This window comes from Dermochelys coriacea, chromosome 10 (assembly GCF_009764565.3).
Source record: "Dermochelys coriacea isolate rDerCor1 chromosome 10, rDerCor1.pri.v4, whole genome shotgun sequence".
NCBI classification, from domain to species: Eukaryota; Metazoa; Chordata; order Testudines; family Dermochelyidae; genus Dermochelys; species Dermochelys coriacea.
Window position 1 is genome coordinate 40,130,525 of NC_050077.1, and position 24,012 is coordinate 40,154,536.

General features: G+C 47.8%; 1 long non-coding RNA gene across 1 annotated transcript; it reads right to left on the reverse strand.

The window, feature by feature from the left end:
• Window positions 1-238: 238 nt before the first annotated feature.
• LOC119863040 lies at window positions 239-22,179 on the reverse strand. The gene is made up of 4 exons (XR_005295462.2): window positions 22,116-22,179; window positions 5,655-5,718; window positions 3,156-3,291; window positions 239-1,593 (listed from the first exon to the last, which is right to left on the reverse strand). It is a non-coding gene; the product is annotated as an uncharacterized LOC119863040 (long non-coding RNA).
• Window positions 22,180-24,012: the final 1,833 nt, after the last annotated feature.

Below are 24,012 nucleotides of genomic sequence, written 5' to 3' on the forward strand. Positions count from 1 at the left end.
AGTTACATATCGATAGACTTGAAACGGAAAGAAGAAGGAAACACATGGGCAGGAATAACAGAGGGATATGCAAGGAGGAAATTAAAGGAGAAGGATGAGTCTGGAGGAAGTAAAGAGGCCACTATCAATTGAGTAAAAAGAAAAGGAGTACTTGTGGCACCTTAGAGACTAACAAATTTATTAGAGCATAAGCTTTCGTGAGCTACAGCTCACTTCATCGGATGCATTTCAATTGAGTGGAAACCTTTGCAGTGCAGAAAAGGGTAGGGGAAGAAAGGGTATGGGAAGGGGGGAAACCTAGGCATACATCTAGCATGTCATCTTTTGCAATATTAAATAGATCACAAGTTAATATATCACAAGCATGGCCTTAGCTTGTGACTTGGCCAGGTTGACTATAGCGTCTGAGGTCTCTTCAATGATTTGGTAAAAATCCTCTATTGCTACATCAATTGCAGTCAGAGCATAGGATAAACTTGTGTTAGTATGTCTAAGGGCTTGGGTGGTTTGGCATTTGACCCAAGAATTGTATGACCTTTCAGAGTTTAGGTTAAGCATATTTAGTATAGAACTGGTGCTTCCAAAGAATCCTCCTATACCACTTAAGATGCCACGTTTTTGTCTTTTGGCTGTGCGGGCCTGAATAACATACTGGTGCATTAGAAACTGTAGCTGGTCCTGCAGCCATTGCATGGAGCTGGGATGGTCTGAGCATACATTTCACAATGGTGCCAAAAAATTGGACAAATCATATTTAACCTGAAAGGTTTAACCATAAAGGTATCATGCAAAAGTGTTTTGTTGGGGCCTACTTGAATAATGCCGTCCAGTGGGGTAGGGTACAGTGCCGGACAGATAGCAGGCAGGGAGTATCCACAACTGGTCAGGTTATAACATCGTATATCAGTACAATATAAACATTTAACTGAGTATACACAGTGTTCCTGATAATAATGTCCCTCCATCCCAGGTTCCCACAGCAGAGAGGAACATCCATCCATCCTGCATCTACAAACACTGTTGGGTTAATGAAAACTGCCCAATTCTCCCACATACGTTCACACCTATACTCTCCCAATCCATTAGCGGCCTCATAAATGTTATGAATCTCAGCTGATCCATCTGAGGCCCTGGAAATAGAATAGTTCGTTTGTTCTAAGGGGGTATCCTTAAATTGACCTGTCCTTTGGTCCTTTTCCCAACCATCTGTGATCTTGCATCCCGAAACTGGGGGTCCTATATGTGTGTGTGCCCACATCCCCTGAAGCTAAATACCCAGTTACTGTCCAGATCTGGTAAGATGTAGGGAGGGAACCAAAGATTGCTCCCGGGCTGTGGTAGTCAGATTGGGACCTTGGAGCCTGGATGTTTTTGGAGGTGAACTGTAACCATGATAGGTCCCAGGTAATTTGGTCTGGGAGTAAGCCAAGTGTCTGGTTTCTTTACGCATTCATCGCTGCCTCCTGTAGGGAGTTGCACATACTGGCCAGCTTGAAGCAAGTGTATCATGTGACATTTACCAAAGGCGGGTCCCAGGAGGCTGCATCAGGTATATTTACCAAGAGGATTAATGTGAGGAGCCACATTTGTTACCTAGGAAGAAACAAAATGAATTTATTTATACATTTTAATTCTAGTTTTATGAACCCAAGTTGGGATTCCCTGCACCTTCACGGAGGTGTCTGTATGGGCCAATACCATGCATGGGCTGGAGTACTTTGGCTGAAGTACCCCAGAGTTGTATGTTCTTACCATAACCTATATTGGGGGGCTTATTCCTTCACCCACTTACTTCCCTGGTCCTTCTCGCATGAACAGAGAGCAACAATACCCGAAGTCGAAAAGTGCAAACAATTCAATGTTTATTGGGGTGAACTTCCAGCAAGCATGATTCCAGTTTCCTTCCTTAGTGTCCCCCTTCCCAGCTCTGACACCACAGAGCCTTACCTGTGTCCCTGTTCCCATTCTCCCCCCCTTAGCAAAACATGATTCCAATTCCTCACTCCCATTCCCATTCCCCCGCCCCTTACTTCCTGATTGACTGCAGACTATATAGTAAAACTTGAGTTCTGCTTAGCTATACCTTAACCAATCATTTTACTGAAATGTAACTAACCAATCCTAACACATTGTAATATGATGATTTAACCAATTATGTCCCACCACCTTAATTAGCTTACACCCAGCAAAATTAATTATGCAGCAGACAGGAACAATCACAGAACCAGACAGAGATTATCCAGACAAACAACAGGGAAATGGGGACTACAGTGATAGAACAAACACAAAAATGAGGATTTCACATCCCAGCTATTGATAAGTGTGTTCTTGCCAGACAGGATGCTATCAAACAAAGTTTCCTTTTACATCTTCTAGGCACTTCCCTTTCTCTGGAGGCAATAGGCACTATCAGGACAGGATTGTATTCCTAACAGCCCAATAGCACCTTATTTCAATGTGACTAGTTTGGAATGTGAGGATGTGACCGGTCGCTTCCCAGTTTATGGCTGCCTCTGCTGCTTAGCCAAAGACCTTAGCCTAAGAACAGGGCCTCAGACTGTCACAGTAAGAGAAGGACCTTACACTAGCAGACAGTGATTTTGATTCTTTCTTTTATACCTCTAGAACTAGCCAAGTGATAAGAATACACCTAAATTCTTAGAGTATAGGCCTTTACAGACAGGCCTGAATATCTATATCCTAACAACCTGATTTCCCTCCTGTACGTTCGTCCAGGAGGGGGTCTCTGGGCTTCTTGTAAGTCTTGGACAGTTAGTCTTAGGAGGTGCAAGACTTCATTTAGGCATTTGATATATTCCTGTGCAGAGTCAGAGATCGGGGGAGGGGAACCGGGACTACACATCCTTCCCACAATGACATAGTCATTCCAGTAATGAGTTTGAAGGGTGAAACTTCTGTACTAACGTTAGGGGTTGCCCTCATGAAAAGGGCAGCAAGTAGTTGTGCTACCCAGTTGGTTCCTTAACAATAGTACCCTCAGAAAGAGGGCACTGATGAGGTTCCCCTGTAGTTGGCATCAAAGTAGCAGGATTAATAAGATTAAAGTGTGCAATTATAATATGTGGGTTTAAGAGGGTGCACTTCCACAAGGAACAAGTATGCCTTGTTGAAGTAGAGTGAGTAATGTCACCTACCATGTCCATGGCCTCCGGTTTGAGAGGGTATTGCTTGGTAGGTGGAGGGAGTTGACTGGTAACCTGGATGGTTGGGGAGAGATGAGCAGGCACCAAACTGCAAGACAGCTTGTTCTCTGCCCAAACAGAGGGAAACCTGGAACATAATTTTTGAAAAGGGTTAGAGTTGTCCCAAGTGAGAGCCATGGATTTGACAGCTGCAACAGAAGAGAGAAATCTATCATTATGGAGAGGAATGGTATGAGTATGCATAAGTTTATCAGTAAAGGTAACTGTACTCTGAGCAAGATTAAGAGTCGCTGCAAGATTGCAGACAGCGTCCATGCCCAAAATAGCTCCCTCTGCATTTGGAGCTACATAAAAGATTGAGTCCAGAAGAATAGATTAGATTCTAAAAGAACAGGGTTGTTTTTATAAGTTGAGTTGTGCACCTCCTACCCCTGAAATAGTAATATACTGTTTAGTAGTGGGGAGCGGGAGGTCAGTAATGGAAACACATGTTCCCGTGTCCACGAGAATTGTGCTGGCCCCTTATCCATGCTTGTAAGTGCATAAATCCCCATGCATATTCGAGGGATTTATATCTGCATCAGCAGTACTGACAAGCAAGGGGGGGGGGGCCGCTGGATCCTAGCGGGTCATGGAATTTTAAAGCCTGGCCATTTCCTATTTGCTTAGGTGTGAGTAAGCGTTGGCAGCTGGTTGAGATACCGGTTGGGGCCGGTTGCCCAGAGCTACTCGGCTTGGGCATCCAGCTGCCCAATGTCCAGTCTCCCCACATACAAAACACTGTAAAGTGGGGGGGGGGGGGCTGTGGGGACGGGACCAGGACCAGATTGAAAGGGCAGTGAGATACTGCGGGGATTCAACTGGCCATGATTCTGTCCCTGACTAGTCTTTTGGGCCTTGTGCCTGCAGTTATTTTGGGTATGACAATTATAACAGGTTACATTACTTTTTGCTGTTACCACAGAAATACAAGTAGCCTGACCCTTTATATCTTTAGCTTGTCTGACTTTGCATTCAGAGGCCCACGTACAGATGGATTCATAATCGGAGCCTGGATTCACTCCCAAGTTAAGGGCTATTTGCAGGTGGGAGTTAAAACCTTCCTTTAACATTTTTTAGAAACACCTGATTAGTTTACTTTGGATCGGCTATGCCTGCATTACTTGAATACATTTCCCATTTTTTCTCACAGTATTGTGCAGCAGGTTTGTCCTTGCCCTGAATGCATCCCACTAGTAGTCCCCCATTACCGGTTCCGTTCCCCATGGCGTTTTTGACGGCTTCCTTAAAATCAGTGCAGGCATGAGTCAAATCACTTTGATTCAAATTTGATGGAGGCCTAAGTGCTGTTCCAGTGATCTTCTGAGGGTATCTTGACCCATGAAAGGTCGAGGCATTTAGCCTTAGTTAGGATATGAAGATCCCTAGGATGTGATGTATAGGTGGTAATCATCTGACTTATTTTTTTTCCAGAATACCAAATTTGAGTCTGTTATCTGCTGGCCCTGATCACCACGTGGTTACTTGGAGAGGGGTCAGGGGAGTGCTGGCACTTAAGTCTGGGTTAGGAGGAGTGGGAGGAAGCCAATTATCCCAATTTTCCCCCGTGTGTGTCAGGTTCCAATCTTGGATTTGTTTTTCAAGGTGTTTCCAATTAATTTAGTTTTAGTCTTTATCAGTATCGCTGCTTGAATCAGGATCAGCAAAATTACCCTTCTGTTGTATGCTAGCAGCAATACGGCGTGCAGAGGAGCTTCTTTCTTTTATTTTTGCTTTCAGAGTATTTTCTGCTTGAAGCTTACTTAATATGTGGTTTAGATCTGTCTTTTGGTTCAGCTCTGATGTAAGAGTTTTGGAGTGTTACCAATTTCTGTAACTTCCTTTCATATTCACAGTACAGTATTATGATTCCTTTCTCTAACTTTCCTTTTGTCTGACCAGACCACCACAACATGCTATCTTTCACACTCATACCCTCATTCCATCCATCTTTTGCCATCGCTTTTGAACCTTTTCATGTTTTCCTTTTATAAAATCTGAGTCTCCCTCCCATAGAGGGCATCATTGATGTTCCCCGAGGCCAGTCAATGAGTCTCCTTCCTGTAGAGGATATAATTGGTGCACCCTGGGGCATGCCAGCGAGTCCCCTTCCATAGACATTTATCATTGATGCATACTGGGGCAACTCATACAACATTGTATCCCAGCTTCCCGAGTCTCCCCTGAAGCATCGCTTAAGTGGGTTTGACTGAGCACATCCTTGTACTCAGTCTACTGCAGCACACACTCTGGTGCTCAGTACCTGGCGATGCAGCCTTCACCTCCAGTGATCCCTGCACCCCAGAAAGCTTGGCCATAAACACCATCCCATTCAGTCCACTTGCCTATGCATCCTATATGTGGTTCATATTAAGAAGGGGTGTGAAGAGGTGTCTCGGGGAGTCCCAAACGAAGGTGTGCGCTAGAGGTAGTAAGTAAAAGGGTACTCACTTCTATTCCTGGTTGTGAGAAACTCTCTGAGGATTCCCGATCACACCCTGCTCATTGCGCCAAACTGTGAAACAAAGAGATTCTTTACCCCAAGAATCAGGAAGGCATAGACAATACTGAAGGGGGGTTATTTATGATACCAGGAAGACTGACAAACAGCTTCAAAGGCATAGGATTACAGCAGGGGTGGGCAAACTTTTTGGCCCGAGGGCCACATTGGGGTGCAAAACTGTATGGAGGGCCAGGTAGGGAAGGCTGTGCCCCCCCCAAACAGCCTGGCCCCCGCCCCCTACCCGCCCCCTCCGACTTCCCGCCCCCCTCAGAATCCCCCACCCATCCAATTCCTGCCCACTCATTGTCCCCCCACCGCCCCCTCCCAGGACCCCCATCCCCTGGGACTCCACCCCCTATCTAACCTCCTGCCACTCCCCGTCCCCTGACTGCCTCCCCGACCAGAACCTCAGCCCTATCTAACCGCCCCCCCCGGAACCTCACCCCCTACTTCCTGACTGCCCCCCCAGAACACCCTGCCCCTCATCCAACCCCCCGGCCCCCTTACCATGCCGCTCAGAGCAGCATGTTTGGGAGCCATGCTGGAGCCAGAGCGCTGCCCGTCCGGTGGCATCGCTACGGGGGAGGAGGGACAGCAGGGAAGGGGCCGGGGGCTAGTATCCCAGGCCAGGAGCCGGGCAGGATGGGTCTGCAGGCCAGAGTTTGCCCACCTCTGGGTTACAGTGACCAATTATATACCTTTCTTTTATCACTTAATTTGCATTAATCTTTTTCTTACAGAGACAAACGTTGTTTCAGAGACAGAGAATGCACTTAACATGACAGTGACAGGAACAGAACATATGCATCAAACTGTTTTTTGATTACATCAATTATTCATGACTACCTTAAGGCAAAGGGGTGGGGTGGGAGTGAGTGTTTACAGATATCCAGAGGGCTGTGAAGGGAGGGTTTGTTCTGTTCTAAGAGCCAAGTTACTGGGCAGATATTTGACCATATACCTTTATCAAGTGTTTACAGTTGTCAGTGTCCTTTGGCTTCCGGTGTTCCTGCTTGTTTGTTACGTGGGTTTTTGTTTCAGCTGCTAACTGAATTTTAACTCTTGCTTAACAGGGGCCTGGGGGATGCCTCCAGCATGTGGCATAAGGGTCAGAGACCCTGATATCCGCCAGGGAGGAGAAAAATACCTCCATCATACCAGGGACAGGTTCCCATATGCTGGGCATTGATTTAGGGAGACACAATCCCTGCCCCGAAGAGATTACAGGCCAAGAAGGCAGAGTCTTACAGGGAGGCAATCAAATAGATACAACGTGCTGGTGTGAATCAGCATAGCTCTGACAACTTTTCTCTACAGCCCAGCCATCTGCTGTACCTTTTGGTCCAATTGTTCTGCTGGCTGCTGGGCTCCTCCCCCTGAGCTCAGGTCCTGATCAAGGAGGGAGGGTCATAGGCGAACCAGAACGCTATATTCCATAATCAGCAGGAAATTTACCATGTCCAGATGCGCCTCCTGGATGTTGCCAGTAAGTATGGGAACCGGGTGCTGCTCTCGAGTCCTGAGCTGAGTTAAACCTGCTGCCTGTTAATCTCATTGGGTGACCCCAGGTTCTTATGTTATGTGAAAGAGTAAATAACATTTCCTTATTCATTTTCTCCACACTATTCATGATTTAATAGCCCTCGATCATATCCCCCCTTAGTCGTCTCTTTTCTAAGGCAACCACTCCCAGTCTTTTTAATCTCTCCTCATACGGAAGCTGTTCCATACCTCTTAAGCTTGTTTTGAGATGGGTGACCAGATTTTCATGCAGTATTCCAAGTAAGATGGATTTATGTAGTGGCATTATGATATTTTCTGTCTTATCTATCCCTTTCCTAATGGTTCCTAACATTCTGTTAGCTTTTTTGACTGCTGCTGCACGTTGAGCAAATGTTTTCCCCAAGATCTGAGGAATGACCCCAAGATCTTTCTTGAGTGGTAACTGCTAATCTAGTTCCCCATATTTTGTATGTACAGTTGGGACAATGTTTTCCAATGTACAATACTTTGCTTTAATCAACTTTGAATTTCATCTGCCATTTTGTTGCCCAGTCACCCAGCTTTGTGAGATCCCTTTGTAACTTCACAGTCCGCTTTGGATTTAACTGTCTTGAGTAATTTTGTATTGTCTGAAAACTTTGCCACTTCACTGCTTACCCTTTTTCCAGATCATTTATAAATATTTTGAACAGCATTAGCCCTAGTACAGATCCTTGGGGGAACCCCCACTATGTACCTCTCTCCTGAAACTGACCATTTAGTCCTACCCTTTGTTGTCTCATTTAACCAGTTGCTGATCCATGAGAGGACTTTCCCTCTTATCCCATGACTGTTTACTTTGCTTAAGAGCCTTAAGTCTGGGACTTTGTCCAAGGCTTTCAGAAAGTACAAGTTCACTATATCAGCTAGATTACCTTTGTCCACATGCTTGTTGGCACACTCAAGGAATTCTAATAATGGTGAGGTATGATTTCCCTTTACATTCCAGGTTGACATAGGTGTTCATGTATGTGAAGGGTAACAACAAGGGTTTCTACAGGTATGTTAGCAACAAGAAGAAGCTCAGGGAAAGTGTGAAAGCCTTACTGAATGGGGGCGGTGACATAGTGACAGATGTGGAAAAAGCTGAAGTACTCGATGCTTTTTTTTGCCTTGGCCTTCACAGATAAGGTCAGCTCCCAGACTGCTGCACTGGGCAACACAGTATGGGGAGGAGGTGAGCAGCTCTCAGTGGTGAAAGAACAGGTTAAGGACTACTTAGAAAAGCTGGATGTGCACAAGTCCATGGGTCCAGATCCAATGCATCCAAAGGTGCTGAGGGAGTTGGCTGATGTAATTGCAGAGCCATTTGCCATTACCTCTGAAAATTCATGATGATCAGGGAGGTTCCAGACGATTGGAAAAACGCAAATATAGTGCCCGTATTTAAAAAAGGGAAGAAAGAGAACCTGGGGAACTACAGACTGGTCAGCCGCACCTTAGTCCCTGGCAAAATCATGGAACAGGTCCTCAAGGAATCCATTTTGAAGCACTTGGAGGAGAGGAAGGTGATCAGGAACAGTCAACATGGATTCACCAAGAACAAGTCATGCCTGACCAACCTGATTGCCTTCTATGATGAGATAACTGGCTCCATGGATATGGGGAAAGCAGTGGATGTGATATATCTTGACTTTAGCAAAGCTTTTGATACGGTCTCCCACAATATTCTTGCCAGCAAGCTAAAAAAGTATGGATTGGATGAATGGACTGTAAGGTGGATAGAAAGTTGGCTAGATTGTCGGGCTCAACAGGTAGTGACCAATGGCTCGATGTCTAGTTGGCAGGTGGTATCAAGTGGAGTGCCCCAGGGGTATGTCTTGAGGCCGGTTTCATTCAACATCTTTATAAATGATCTGGGTGATGGGATTAATTGCACCCTCAGCAAGTTTGCAGATGACACTAAGATGGGGGGAGAGGTAGATATACTGGAGGGTAGGGATAGGGTCCAGAGTGACCTAGACAAATTGGAGGATTGGGCTAAAAGAAATCTGATGAGGTTCAACAAGGACAAGTGCAGAGTCCTGCACTTAGGAAGGAAGAATCCCATGCACCACTACAGGCTGGGGACCGACTGGCTAAGCAGCAGTTCTGCAGAAAAGGACCTGGGGATTACAGGGGATGAGAAGCTGGATATGAGTCAGCAGTGTTCCCTCGTTGCCAAGAAGGCCAATGGCATATTGGACTGTATTAGTAGGAGTATTGCCAGCAAATTGAGGGAAGTGATTATTCCCCTCTATTCGGCACTGGTGAGGCCATACCTGGAGTATTGTGTCCAGTTTTGGTCCTCCCACTACACAAGGGACGTGGACAAATTGGAGAGAGCACATGACTTACGAGGAGAGGCTGAGGGAACTGGGGTCATTTAGTCTGCAGAAGAGAAGAATGAGGGGGGATTTGATAGCAGCCGTCATCTACCTGAAGGGGGGTTCCAAAGAGGATGGAGCTGGCTGTTCTCAGTGGTGGCAGATGACAGAACAAGAAGCTATGGTCTCAAGTTGTAGTGGGGGAGGTGTAGGTTGGATATTAGGAAACACTATTTCACTAGGAGGGTGGTGAAGCACTGGAATGGGTTACCTAGGGAGGTGGTGGAATCTCCATCCTTAGAGGTTTTTAAGACCTGGCTTGACAAAGCCCTAGCTGAGATGATTTAGTTGGGGTTGGTTCCGCTTTGAGCAGAGGATTGGAGTAGATGACCTTCTGAGGTCTCTTCCAACCCTAATATTTTATGATTCTATGTGTTTGATAATTCTCTGCTTTACTATTGTTTCAGTTTGCCTGGTACTGAAGTTTAGGCTTACAAGCCTGTAATTGCTAGGATCGCCTCTGGACCCGTTTAAAAAAAAATCAGTGTTGCATTAGCAATCCTCCAGTAATCGGGTACAGAGTCTGATTTAAGCATTAGGTTACACACCAGTTAGAAGTTCTACAATATCATATCTGAGTTCCTTCAGAACTGTTGAGTGAATATCATCTGATCCCAGAGATTTATTTCTGGTAAATTAAAAAATTTGTTCCAAAGACACCTCTATTGATATCCAAATCTGGGACAGTTCCTCAGACTGGTAATCTAAAAAGAATGTTTCATGTGTGGGAGGTCACATCCTTTGCACTGAAGTCTGATGCAAAGAATTCATTTAGCTTCTCCGCAAGGGGCTTGACTTCCTTGAGTGCTCCTGTAGCCCCTCAATCATCCCTTCTCCCCGCTGATTGTTTGATTCGCTTTCCCGGTGTCCTGCATCACTAGATGTTTCACCATCCCTGGAGGGGAGCGATCACTATAGACTTGGTTAGAGTCATAGTGAGAAACTACCAGGCACAGGGCTAAATGGTGACTGGCTGAACCAAGGGGGCAGATATGCCTTTGTACCTGTTCAACTGGGAGGGGGTGGGCGCATGCTGCTGCAAGCAGCCCTGAAGGGGTCAGGAATGGGGATAATGCTCCTGACCTCCTCTGTAAAGAGCTTTGAGATCTATTGATGAAAAGCATCACATAGGAGCTAGGTATTCTAATGCCATTGACTTCAATGGGGCACAGGTCCCAACTTGCCCATGCCTCAATTACACGAAGAGAAGCACAAGTCATCATCATGGGGTGGAATGCTCTGTCTTAGGCTGTGCAGGAGGTCAGATGAGATGATCTAATGGTCTCTGCAGGCCTTAATCCTATGGGTGATATTCTGGACCCATTGAAGTCAATGGCATTAGAATACCTTGCTCCTATGTGATGCTTTTCATCAATAGATCTCAAAGCTCTTTACAGAGGAGGTCAGGAGCATTATCGCTGTTTTACAGATGGGGAAACTGAGGCACAGAAAGGGGAAAGAGAAAGTTATTCACCTTGCAGTAACTGAGGTTCTTCGAGATGTGTGTCCCTGTGGGTGCTCCATTCTAGGTGGTGGTACATCCCGGCGCCATTGATTGGAGATCTTTGGTAGCAGTGCCTGGTTGGGATGCACATGCTCAGTTGGTATGTCCTGTCTCATTGGAATCTTCCTGAGCGCTTGTGTCCTGCACCCTCCTCAGTTCCTTCTCTACAGTGGAGAAATCATACTAGTACTCCAAAGTAGAGGGGAGGAGGGCAGGAGTGGAGCACCCACAGGGACACACATCTCGAAGAACCTCAGTTACTGCAAGGTGAGTAACTTTCTCTTCTTCTTCGAGTGCTGTTCCTGTGCGTTCTCCACTTTAGGTGAATGTGAAGCAGTACCCACTATGGTTGGTGGGATTTTGGAGTTGTGTGAGGGACAACGGTAGACAGTACCGTATGGCCGACTATGATGTCTGCCGTGGTATCCCATGTGATAGCATAATGTTTGGCAAATGTGTGGTCAGATGTCCACATGGCCACCTTGCATATGTCTGTAACAGGTACGTTGTGGAAGAAGACAATGGATGTTGATATTGATCTAGTAGAATGAGTCCTAACATCCTCCTCTGGTGGTTGAACATTCTGGGTCTGATAGCAGGATCTGATGCAGACCGAGATCCACTTGGATCGTCTTTGCTTAGAGATAGCATCACCCTTTGATCTCTTGATTGTAGAAACAAATAGCCTAGGGGATTCACGAAATGTTTTCATTCTGTCAAGATAGAATGCAAGAGCATGTCGGACGTCAAGGGTATGTAATGCAGCTTTCTGTGGAGTCATGTGAGGCTTGGGATGGAATACAGGTAAGTGTATTGACTGGTTAAGGTGGAAGGTAGACACCACCTTGGGGAGGAATTTGGAGCAGGTTCGTCTATTAAGCTTGTGTTTAGAGAAAATGGTGTTGGGAGCGTAGGCCATCAGGGCGCTTATTTCACCAACCCTTCTTGTTGACGTTATGGCAACCAAGAAAGCCACTTTCATGGACATGTGGAGCAGGGATGAGGTGGCCAGGGACTCTAAAGGGGGTCGCATAAGAGTGTGGAGAACTAGGTTGAGACTCCAGGAGGCTACTAGTGAATGAATCTCGGGGTAGAGATTTTGCAGGCCCGTGAGGAAGCATTTCATGGTGGGGTGGGGGAAAGTGAATAGCCATCCAGAGTGTCATGGAAGGTGGTAAGGGCCGCGAGGCGTACTGTGATAGAACTGAGAGAACCTGTCCTGTTTTAGTTTGACAAGATAGTCTAAGATGTCAGGGAAGGTTTCAGTCTGGAGTATTAGGCATCTGTGGAAGCACCAGATGGAGAAGCGTTTCCACTTTTGCAGGGAAGTCTTAGGAGTGGAGTCCCTTCTACTGTGCAGGAGGATGTGTTGGACCTGTTCTGAGCAGGCTAATTCGTGGAATTGAAACCATGAAGGAACCAAGCCATCAGATGGAGTCTCCAGAGCTGCGGATGAAGGAGCCAACAGCAGTTCTGGGAGAGAAGATCTGGTCTGCCGCGGACAGCCGGGGAGGACGGATGCACCTGCATAGCAGGTAAGGATTCCATGTCTGCTTGGGCCAAGCTGGGGCAATAAGTATGACTCGGGCCTTGTTCTCTGTGATGTTGCGTAGAACCCTGTATAAGAGTGGAATCGGTGGAAAAGCGTACATGAGGGAGTTGTTCCAAGGAATGAGGAATGCATCCCCTAGAGATGCGTTTCTGAGTCCCACTTTGGAGCAAAATAAATGGCATTTGCAGTTTTGAGGAGTGGCAAACAGGTCTATCAATGGAGTGCCCTAGTGGGAGGAGAGCTGTCGGAGTATTCTTGTTCCTCAGAGAAGTGTCTGCTGAGTGTGTCAGCAGTAGTGTTGTAACATGAGGGTAGGTAGGAAGCGATGACTTTTATGTGGTGTTGTATGCACCAATTCCATGGCTGCTGTGCATAGGGAGTGAGATTGTGCTCCTCCCTGCCTGATGGCTCTGAGATCTAGGAGATTGATGTCCAGACACATCTCTGATAGGGACCAGCGGCCCTGTGCCTTGTGGTCACCTAAGTGCACTCCGCAATCTATCTGGGAAGCATCCACGGTCAGCATGAGTACTGGGGAGTGTGGATGGAAGGGAACACCTGTGCATAGGTTCTCTGGTTTTGTCCACCAGTGTAAGGAAACCAATACGTTTGGTGGCGGAGTCAGTGTTATGCAGAAACTACATCTGCTGGTTGGATGAATGGATATATGGAAATAGGCATCTTGTAGGGCGAGGGCTGTGAACCAGTGTCCTTATTCCAGCGCAGATATTATTGTGTCCAATGTGACCATCTTGAATTTTTGTACATGTATGAACTTGTTCAGTCTGCATAGGTCTCCAACCCCGCCTTTCTTTTGGGTTAGAAAGTAGTGGGAGTAGAATCCTTTTTCCCCGATGTTGCGTCAGTACATGTTCAACTGCACCTAGGTGGAGAAGATGAGCCACCTCCACACAGAGAAGTTGCTCGTGAGAGGGGTCCCGAAGATGGATGGGGAAGGGGAAAGGGTGGGCAGGGAAGATAGGAAAGGAATGGAGTAACCTGACTGAGCTATTTCCAGGACCCAGCGGTCCTGCGTGATCTGTTGCCAGACATGGTGGAAAGCCTGGAGGCAGTACCAAATAGGCAGCGGAGTCAAGGGATGGTGGTGCAGACCCCCGACCAGCACTTCAAAATTGTTTGTTACCCGATGGTGGGAAGTAGTTGGTTGCACCCGGTTTTGCCTGTGCCTAGAAGTTCTGTTGTGGTTTTTCCCAGTGTCCTACTGTCTGGACTGGAGTCGGTGATATTGTTGTGCACTGGGCCTCTGATAAGGTTGATACTGTGGTCTCCTGCGGATGGATGGGTATATGCCCATTGTGCACATAATGGCTCTAGAGTCTTTCATAGTGTGAAGAACTTCATTGTTTGTTTGTTTGTTTTTTAAAAACAGTGTTTATCTTTGTCAAAGAGGAGATCCTCCACTTTGGACTGCAAATCTTTGGGGATACCGGATGCTGAGAGACAGAAAGAGCAGCACATCACCACTGCAGTGGTGCAAGCTGCTGGATCAGCCATGTCCATGGACGCTTGTAGTGCCGTCCTAGTCACCAATTGACCTTCAACGAGGACTAACTTGAAGTGCGCTCTCCTGTCCTCCAATATATGGGAAGCAAATCGAAGAGCTTGTTATAGTTGTCATGGTCATAGCTTGCAAGGAGGGTGGGATAATTTGTAATTCTAAATTTTAGAGTAGAAGAGGTATAAACCTTGCAGTCCATTTGAGGTCCTTGTCCTGAGGAGTGGGCTGGTAGTGTGGCTGCTTTGTTCCCTAGGTCGCTGCATCCACCACAACAGAATTGGGTTGTGGGTAGGAAAATAAGAAATCGACGTCCCTCGCAGGCACGTAGTATTTATGTTCAGCTTTCTTGCATGTTGGTGGAATGAAGGCAGGGGTCTGCCAGAGAGTACCAGCTGGTTCTAGGAGAGCTTCGTTTATTGGTAGTGCTATCTTTGAAGGTGCAGAGGGTTGGAAGATTTTGAGAAGCCTATGTTGTGTCTCCTGGACTTCCTCCAAAGGGATGTCCTGGCTGAGTGCCATTCTCTTAAAGTTCCTGGAATTGCTTAAAGTTGTCCACGTTTTGTGGAAGTGGAGGCACGTGGGCAACTTCTGCGGCTGATGGCGAGGCAGGAGCTGGTAAAACTGGGAAGGGTTCATATCCCACGTCTTCAGGACGGGGTTCAGGAGCTCTAGATGTTGATAGAGCTGGGGATATAGGTGTAGTACAATCTTTCAGTCCAGTAGAAGGGGCACAAGGAGGAGCGGTGGCAGGAGCCAATCACGGGTACCACTGAGGCCAGGGCATCGGGTAGGAAAAATTTGAGTCCCGGTCACTGGGGGACAAAGTAGGGAAACTGAGGCTGATTCTTATGATGCCCCATATCTTGGGGTATTTTTGGCTCCGGTGGAGGGGAAGACTCAGGCAGGGAGAACTCTGTCTGCTGCTGTGTGCTGTTCTCATTATAAGTGAAAGTATCCAGGTCAGGTGGTGAGAGCTGCTGTTCAAACAATGAGTGCTCCGTGTCTAGGAACGGAGAGATTTCAGAGTAGCAGCCATGTTAGTCTGTATTCGCAAAAAGAAAAGGAGTACTTGTGGCACCTTAGAGACTAACAAATTTATTTGAGCATAAGCTTTCGTGAGCTATAGCTCACTTCATCGAATGCATCCGATGAAGTGAGCTGTAGCTCACGAAAGCTTATGCTCAAATAAATTTGTTAGTCTCTAAGGTGCCACAAGTACTCCTTTTCTTTTAGGAGCGGAGAGTCCGGCTTAGAGGCCACGGAGATATCCTGCTAATCCAGGAATTGTTGCTGCTCCCTAGGCTGGTGTGCTGCAGAGCGTGAAGTGTGAGCGGCAGCCCGGAGTGATTTTAGTTTCACTTTAGCAGGAGCTGAGAGCCATTGGTCAGAGCCCCACAGGGGGTCTGAATCTGCTCCGGGGGTTGCAGGCAGGTTTGGTGCCGACATTCTTGTCGGCACCGGGGTGGAACATGTTGTCGGCACCGGGTCAATTGTCGGTGCTGGGGGAACCAGTGCCGAGGAGAGCTTCCTGCTGCGGGAGAGAGCCTGAGTGAGTGTCCGATTGGCTGCTAGCCTGCAGGGGGCGGGCATTAGGGTGTCTGTGTGTTTGCGTCAGGGAAGCCTGGCTGTTTAAAAATAGCCAGAGCCTCGCGAACCAGCTGAGCGGCAGCGGAGCAGCGGGGACAGCAGAGCAGCTCACAGCAGGAGTTTGCCTGGAGTGAGCCCAGTGAAGCTTACATCTTGCCAACGTCTCTGAGGAAGCTCATAGTAGGTAGGTGATATGGAAGGGGGGGGTTCAGCTGTTGTGACCTGCACTGGATGTGCCATGTTTGTCTTTCTTCCACAGGACAGAAGCGACTTTGTCTGTACAAAGTGCAAGCTGGTCTCCATATTGGAAGAGAAGATTGAAGGTCTGGAGCAACAGGTAACGACCCTGCGTTGTATACAAGAGACTGAGGATTTTCTGGACCAAACTCAGGATAGCCTTCGAGGGGCACAAAGCTCTAAAGATATAGAGCAGGTTGCACAGAGGAGCCAAGAGGCCAGTGAAGAAGCTTGGCAACATGTGACCTCCAGAAGAGGTAAGCGGAATGTCCGGGTTCCAGTAACACAGACACAGGTAACTAACCGCTTTCATGTTCTCTCCACAGGTACCATTGCGGAGAGTGGACCAGATGATAGGTCTGGGGGGAGAAAGCAGAAGGAGACTCCGCTGGTTGGGAGGCATGAGATGCGATGTCCTGAGGTTGGGGGTTCCACGACCACCACTCCCAAGAGGAGAAGGCGGGTGGTGGTGGTCGGGGACTCTCTCCTCCGGGGGACTGAGTCATCTATCTGCCGCCCTGACCGGGAAAACCGAGAAGTCTGCTGCTTGCCAGGGGCTAAGATTCGTGACGTGACGGAGAGACTGCCGAGGCTCATCAAGCCCTCGGATCGCTACCCCTTCCTGCTTCTCCACGTGGGCACCAATGATACTGCCAAGAATGACCTTGAGCGGATCACTGCGGACTACGTGGCTCTGGGAAGAAGGATAAAGGAGTTGGAGGCGCAAGTGGTGTTCTCGTCCATCCTCCCCGTGGAAGGAAAAGGCCTGGGTAGGGACCGTCGAATCGTGGAGGTCAACGAATGGCTACGCAGGTGGTGTCGGAGAGAAGGCTTTGGATTCTTTGACCATGGGATGGTGTTCCATGAAGGAGGAGTGCTGGGCAGAGACGGGCTCCATCTTACGAAGAGAGGGAAGAACATCTTTGCCAGCAGGCTGGCTAACCTAGTGAGGAGGGCTTTAAACTAGGTTCACCGGGGGAAGGAGACCAAAGCCCTGAGGTAAGTGGGAAAGCGGGATACCGGGAGGAAGCACAGGCAGGAATGTCTGTGAGGGGAGGGCTCCTGCCTCATACTGGGAATGAGGGGCGATCAACAGGTTATCTCAAGTGCTTATATACAAATGCACAAAGCCTTGGAAACAAGCAGGGAGAACTGGAGGTCCTGGTGATGTCAAGGAATTATGACGTGATTGGAATAACAGAGACTTGGTGGGATAACTCACATGACTGGAGTACAGTCATGGATGGTTATAAACTGTTCAGGAAGGACAGGCAGGGCAGAAAAGGTGGGGGAGTAGCACTGTATGTAAGGGAGCAGTATGACTGCTCAGAGCTCCGGTACGAAACTGTGGAAAAACCTGAGTGTCTCTGGATTAAGTTTAGAAGTGTGTGCAACAAGAGTGATGTCATGGTGGGAGTCTGCTATAGACCACCGGACCAGGGGGATGAGGTGGATGAGGCTTTCTTCCAGCAACTCACGGAAGCTACTAGATCGCATGCCCTGATTCTCATGGGTGACTTTAATTTTCCTGATATCTGCTGGGAGAGCAATACAGCGGTGCATAGACAATCCAGGAAGTTTTTGGAAAGCGTAGGGGACAATTTCCTGGTGCAAGTGCTAGGGGAGCCAACTAGGGGGAGCGCTTTTCTTGACCTGCTGCTCACAAACCGGGTAGAATTAGTGGGGGAAGCAAAAGTGGATGGGAATCTGGGAGGCAGTGACCATGAGTTGGTTGAGTTCAGGATCCTGACGCAGGGAAGAAAGGTAAGCAGCAGGATACGGACCCTGGACTTCAGGAAAGCAGACTTTGACTCCCTCAGGGAACAGATGGCCAGGATCCCCTGGGGGACTAACATGAAAGGGAAGGGAGTCCAGGAGAGCTGGCTGTATTTCAAGGAATCCCTGTTGAGGTTACAGGGACAAACCATCCCGATGAGTCGAAAGAATAGTAAATATGGCAGGCGACCAGCTTGGCTTAATGGTGAAATCCTAGCGGATCTTAAACATAAAAAAGAAGCTTACAAGAAGTGGAAGGTTGGACATATGACCAGGGAAGAGTATAAAAATATTGCTCGGGCATGTAGGAAAGATATCAGGAGGGCCAAATCGCACCTGGAGCTGCAGCTAGCAAGAGATGTCAAGAGTAACAAGAAGGGTTTCTTCAGGTATGTTGGCAACAAGAAGAAAGCCAAGGAAAGTGTGGGCCCCTTACTGAATGAGGGAGGCAAGCTAGTGACAGAGGATGTGGAAAAAGCTAATGTACTCAATGCTTTTTTTGCCTCTGTTTTCACTAACAAGGTCAGCTCCCAGACTGCTGTGCTGGGCATCACAAAATGGGGAAGAGATGGCCAGCCCTCTGTAGAGATAGAGGTGGTTAGGGACTATTTAGAAAAGCTGGATGTGCACAAGTCCATGGGGCCGGACGAATTGCATCCGAGAGTGCTGAGGGAATTGGCGGCTGTGATTGCAGAGCCCTTGGCCATTATCTTTGAAAACTCGTGGCGAACGGGGGAAGTCCCGGATGACTGGAAAAAGGCTAATGTAGTGCCCATCTTTAAAAAAGGGAAGAAGGAGGATCCTGGGAACTACAGGCCGGTCAGCCTCACCTCAGTCCCTGGAAAAATCATGGAGCAGGTCCTCAAAGAATCAATCCTGAAGCACTTAGAGGAGAGGAAAGTGATCAGGAACAGTCAGCATGGATTCACCAAGGGAAGGTCATGCCTGATTAATCTAATCGCCTTTTATGATGAGATTACTGGTTCTGTGGATGAAGGGAAAGCAGTGGATGTATTGTTTCTTGACTTTAGCAAAGCTTTTGACACGGTCTCCCACAGCATTCTTGTCAGCAAGTTAAGGAAGTATGGGCTGGATGAATGCACTATAAGGTGGGTAGAAAGCTGGCTAGATTGTCGGGCTCAACGGGTAGTGATCAATGGCTCCATGTCTAGTTGGCAGCCGGTGTCAAGTGGAGTGCCCCAGGGGTCGGTCCTGGGGCCCGTTTTGTTCAATATCTTCATAAATGATCTGGAGGATGGTGTGGATTGCACTCTCAGCAAATTTGCGGATGATACTAAACTGGGAGGAGTGGTAGATACGCTGGAGGGGAGGGATAGGATACAGAAGGACCTAGACAAATTGGAAGATTGGGCCAAAAGAAATCTAATGAGGTTCAATAAGGATAAGTGCAGGGTCCTGCACTTAGGATGGAAGAATCCAATGCACCGCTACAGACTAGGGACCGAATGGCTCGGCAGCAGTTCTGCGGAAAAGGACCTAGGGGTGACAGTGGACGAGAAGCTGGATATGAGTCAGCAGTGTGCCCTTGTTGCCAAGAAGGCCAATGGCATTTTGGGATGTATAAGTAGGGGCATAGCGAGCAGATCGAGGGACGTGATCGTTCCCCTCTATTCGACACTGGTGAGGCCTCATCTGGAGTACTGTGTCCAGTTTTGGGCCCCACACTACAAGAAGGATGTGGATAAATTGGAAAGAGTACAGCGAAGGGCAACAAAAATGATTAGGGGTCTAGAGCACATGACTTATGAGGAGAGGCTGAGGGAGCTGGGATTGTTTAGTCTGCAGAAGAGAAGAATGAGGGGGGATTTGATAGCTGCTTTCAACTACCTGAAAGGGGGTTTCAAAGAGGATGGCTCTAGACTGTTCTCAATGGTAGCAGATGACAGAACGAGGAGTAATGGGCTCAAGTTGCAATGGGGGAGGGTTAGATTGGATATTAGGAAAAACTTTTTCACTAAGAGGGTGGTGAAACACTGGAATGCGTTACCTAGGGAGGTGGTAGAATCTCCTTCCTTAGAGGTTTTTAAGGTCAGGCTTGACAAAGCCCTGGCTGGGATGATTTGACTGGGACTTGGTCCTGCTTTGAGCAGGGGGTTGGACTGGATGACCTTCTGGGGTCCCTTCCAACCCTGATATTCTATGATTCTATGATTCTAAGTCAGGTCCCTGCTTTTGAGCTCCCTGTGAGTTGGTTGTGAAGTGCAGGGGCGGTCAGAGTTGCTTGCTCTCGGCGCTGACAGCACCAAGGGTAAAGACCCTGCGGGAGATCCTTTACCCTCTTGAGTGTCTCTGAGAGGAGACATTAGGGCTTCTTGCCTCTTCATGTGAGAGGGTTAAGCCGGGCTCCCGGTTGGTTCTGACCTGGCACTCTCTTTCTGGCTCCTGACTGCTTTCTCAGAGGCTGCCTGGTGTGGGTCCATAGCCCCTTGGCTATCTCAGGCGCTTCTGCCTCCTTCTCCCTCTCTGTTCTCTCCTTGTTATACTGGGTCATTTTCTCTGTTGGTCACAGGTGTGGCTGCCTGTCTCCATGGTTGGCAGTTCTGGAAGCTACGCAGGTGTATGATCAAGCTGATTGCCTCTAAGCAGGAAAGACTCTCCTCTCCCTTCTGCCTAGGCTCAGTAAGGGGTGTGTGACGCCATTACAGAGACCAACTACTAAGAGTTGGAGCAGGCAGAGCAGCGGCTGGCCAGCAAATAGGGTGTGGTGACAGAATGGGGTGGGAAGAAGGGATGTGGTAGAAAAGAGGGCGAGGTCTCTGAATGTGGGCAGAAGGGGAGGGTGCGCTCTTCTACATGAAGGGAGTGGCATGAAACTGACCTGTCCCCAAGAGTGGGAGACAGGGACAAAGAGAATGTCATGGAGTAGAACTGCATGGTGGTAAAGGTCCCTGGGGGATCTCTGTTAGGTATCTGGACAGCACCTAGCACAATGGGGCCCTGATCCTTGCTGGGGCCCTTGGCCGCCCCTGTAATGCAAACAACAGTTTCACTAGTGGTTGTGCTGGTAGCCGTGCCAGTGCAGGGGACAGTCCCAAATCCTATAGCATTACCATTGTGTTCTCTGTACTCTGCTAGCAGCTAAAATGCCGGTGAACACAGACCTTGTGCCTGCACTATTGCTGCCATTGTTCCTACTGCCAGAGGGGCTGAGCCAGCAGGAACAACAAAGGCAAATGCTTGGCAAACAGTGCCTTCAGGGAGGAGTTTAGATTCTATCAGTGTCAGTAGGATGTGGGCCGGGCTTGGCGATCCCACCTTTTCTGATGGCCCGTATCAGCAAGCCTCATCCCAAACCACATAGGCCCTGATCCCACCAGTCCCTCCACAGGGACCTGCAGCATGTGCAAGGCCTATGCAAGCCAGACTGGGACAACACAGGGCAACGATGGCTCCTTGAGAGGGCATGTGAGGTTGAGCCCTAGGCCTAGCCCTCTGCACCCAGTGGGAATGAATCTCCTGTTAGCTTTCTCACTTACTCACAAGAGTCCAGGGTACCCAAAGGGAGGAGGAATGGACATGTATGTGCAGACAGAGGGGTGGATTCTCCATTGCCCCACCCCTTGTGCAGCATTTACACCAGTGCCACTTGTCTCTACTATGTTTTGGACTCATGGTGCAATTAATGCATGAGGGGCAGGGCGGTGGAGAATCTCACCGATGGCCTTCAGCAAAATGAGGTGCTATGCTTCCCTCCTTTGGCCTTTCCCCTGCTAGCGCTTGGTGGGAGGGACATGGCATCCACGCTCCCATCAATACAGAATCGGGTCCCCCGCCACATTCCTTGTCCTGCTCAGCACTCCTTACCCCCCATCACGCATGTAAACTCAGCCAGTGCGGCAGGCAGGAGCAACTACGGAATCAGTGCCTCCCCCAACCCTTGGCATGACAGGAGCCCTCCCCTACCCCTTTGATAAGAGCAAATGCAAATAGCTCCTGTCAAGGTTCCTTCCCTACTCTGAACTCTAGGGTACAAATGTGGGGACCTGCATGAAAACCCCCTAAGCTTATTTTTACCAGCTTAGGTTAAGACTTCCCCAAGGTACAAACTATTTTATCTTTTGTCCCTGGATTTTATTGCTGCCACCACCAAGCGTCTAACAAATATAACAGGGAAAAAGCCCACTTGGAAATGTCTTTCCCACAAAATCCCCCCAAGCCCTACACTCCCTTTCCGGGGAAGGCTGGATAAAAATCTTCACCAATTTGCATAGGTGAACACAGACCAAACCCTTGGATCTTAAAAACAATGAAAAAACAATCAGGTTCTTAGAAGAATTTTAATTAAAGAAAAAGTACAACAATCACCTCTGTAAAATCAGGATGGTAAATACCTTACAGGATAATCAGATTCAAAACCCAGAGAATCCCTCGAGGCAAAACCTTAAGTTACAAAAAGACAAAAAACAAGAATATACATTCCACTCAGCACAACTTATTTTATCAGCCATTTAAACAAAACAGAATCTAATGCATATCTAACTAGAATCATAGAATATCAGGGTTGGAAGGGACCCCAGAAGGTCATCTAGTCCAACCCCCTGCTCAAAGCAGGACCAAGTCCCAGTTAAATCATCCCAGCTAGGGCTTTGTCAAGCCTGACCTTAAAAACCTCTAAGGAAGGAGATTCTACCACCTCCCTAGGTAACGCATTCCAGTGTTTCACCACCCTCTTAGTGAAAAAGTTTTTCCTAATATCCAATCTAAACCTCCCCCATTGCAACTTGAGACCATTACTCCTCGTTCTGTCATCTGCTACCATTGAGAACAGTCTAGAGCCATCCTCTTTGAAACCCCCTTTCAGGTAGTAACTAGATTGCTTATTAACTCTTTACAGGAGTTCTGACCTGCATTCCTGCTCTGGTCCCAGCAAAAGCAACATAGAGAGAGCCCTTTGTTTCCCCCCCCCCCTCCATCTTTGAAAGTGTCTTGTCTCCTCATTGGTCCTTTTGGTCAGGTGCCAGTGAGCTTGTCTTAGCTTCTTAACCCTTTACAGGTGAAAGGATTTTTCCTCTAGCCAGGAGGGATTTAAAGGTGTTTACCCTTCCTTTTATATTTATGACCGCTCCTCTCACCAAGTCTTTAGTTGAAGACACCTCAGTCACTGGAGCTGCTGAGGCAGTGCAGGAGGTAGCATCTACAAAGGAGAAAGATTGAGCTGAGCAAGGCTGTTCTCAGAGGCAGTGAAAATACTCCCAGATTTCAAGGTATAGTAATTAGCAAGGCAGGGTAGGTGGTACATTGATGGCCATCTAGCATGTCAGTCAGACATGGCATCATGCAGCCATGCCCCCATCCCACCCAGCACTACCCCATCTTACTCCAGGAGGAGCCACACAGGTCATGTATGTGAAGGTGTCTTACCTCTCTCCCCAGTCACTCTTTCAAACAGAGCCTGGAGTTTGGCTTTATACTCAGCAAAAGCTCCAGACTGGACACTGGCTCCCACCATCAGAGGCTGCAGCTTCATTAGCTTCTCTCTAAGGACCCCTTGATGAAGGGGTGCATGTCCATCACTTCCTGGTCTGAGGCGTAGAGATGCATCTTCTCCACTAGCTGCTCACTGTCCCCTCTTACAGACCTAAGAGTGGCTATCCTTCAACAAAAAAGCTTCAAAAACAGACTCCAACGAGAGACTGCTGAATTGGAATTAATTTGCAAACTGGATACAATTAATTTAGGCTTGAATAGAGACTGGGAATGGATGAGTCATTACACAAAGTAAAACTATTTCCCCATGTTATTTCTCCCCCCCCACCTCCCCCCCACTGTTCCTCTGATATTCTTGTTAACTGCTGCAATTAGCCTACCTTGCTTGTCACCATGAAAGGTTTTCCTCCTTTCCCTGCCCCGCTGCTGGTGATGGCTTATCTTAAGTGGTCACTTACACAGTGTGTATGATAAACCCATTGTTTCATGTTCTCTGTGTGTGTATATAAATCTCTCCTCTGTTTTTTCCACCAAATGCATCCGATGAAGTGAGCTGTAGCTCACGAAAGCTTATGCTCTAATAAATTTGTTAGTCTCCAAGGTGCCACAAGTACTCCTTTTCTTTTTGCGAATACAGACTAACACGGCTGCTACTCTGAAACCTGTCCCCTCTTAAGATATAGATATTCAGGCCTGTCTGCAAAGGCCTGTACTTTAAGAATTTAGGTGTATTCTTATCACTTAGCTAGTTATAGAGGTATAAAAGAGAATCAAA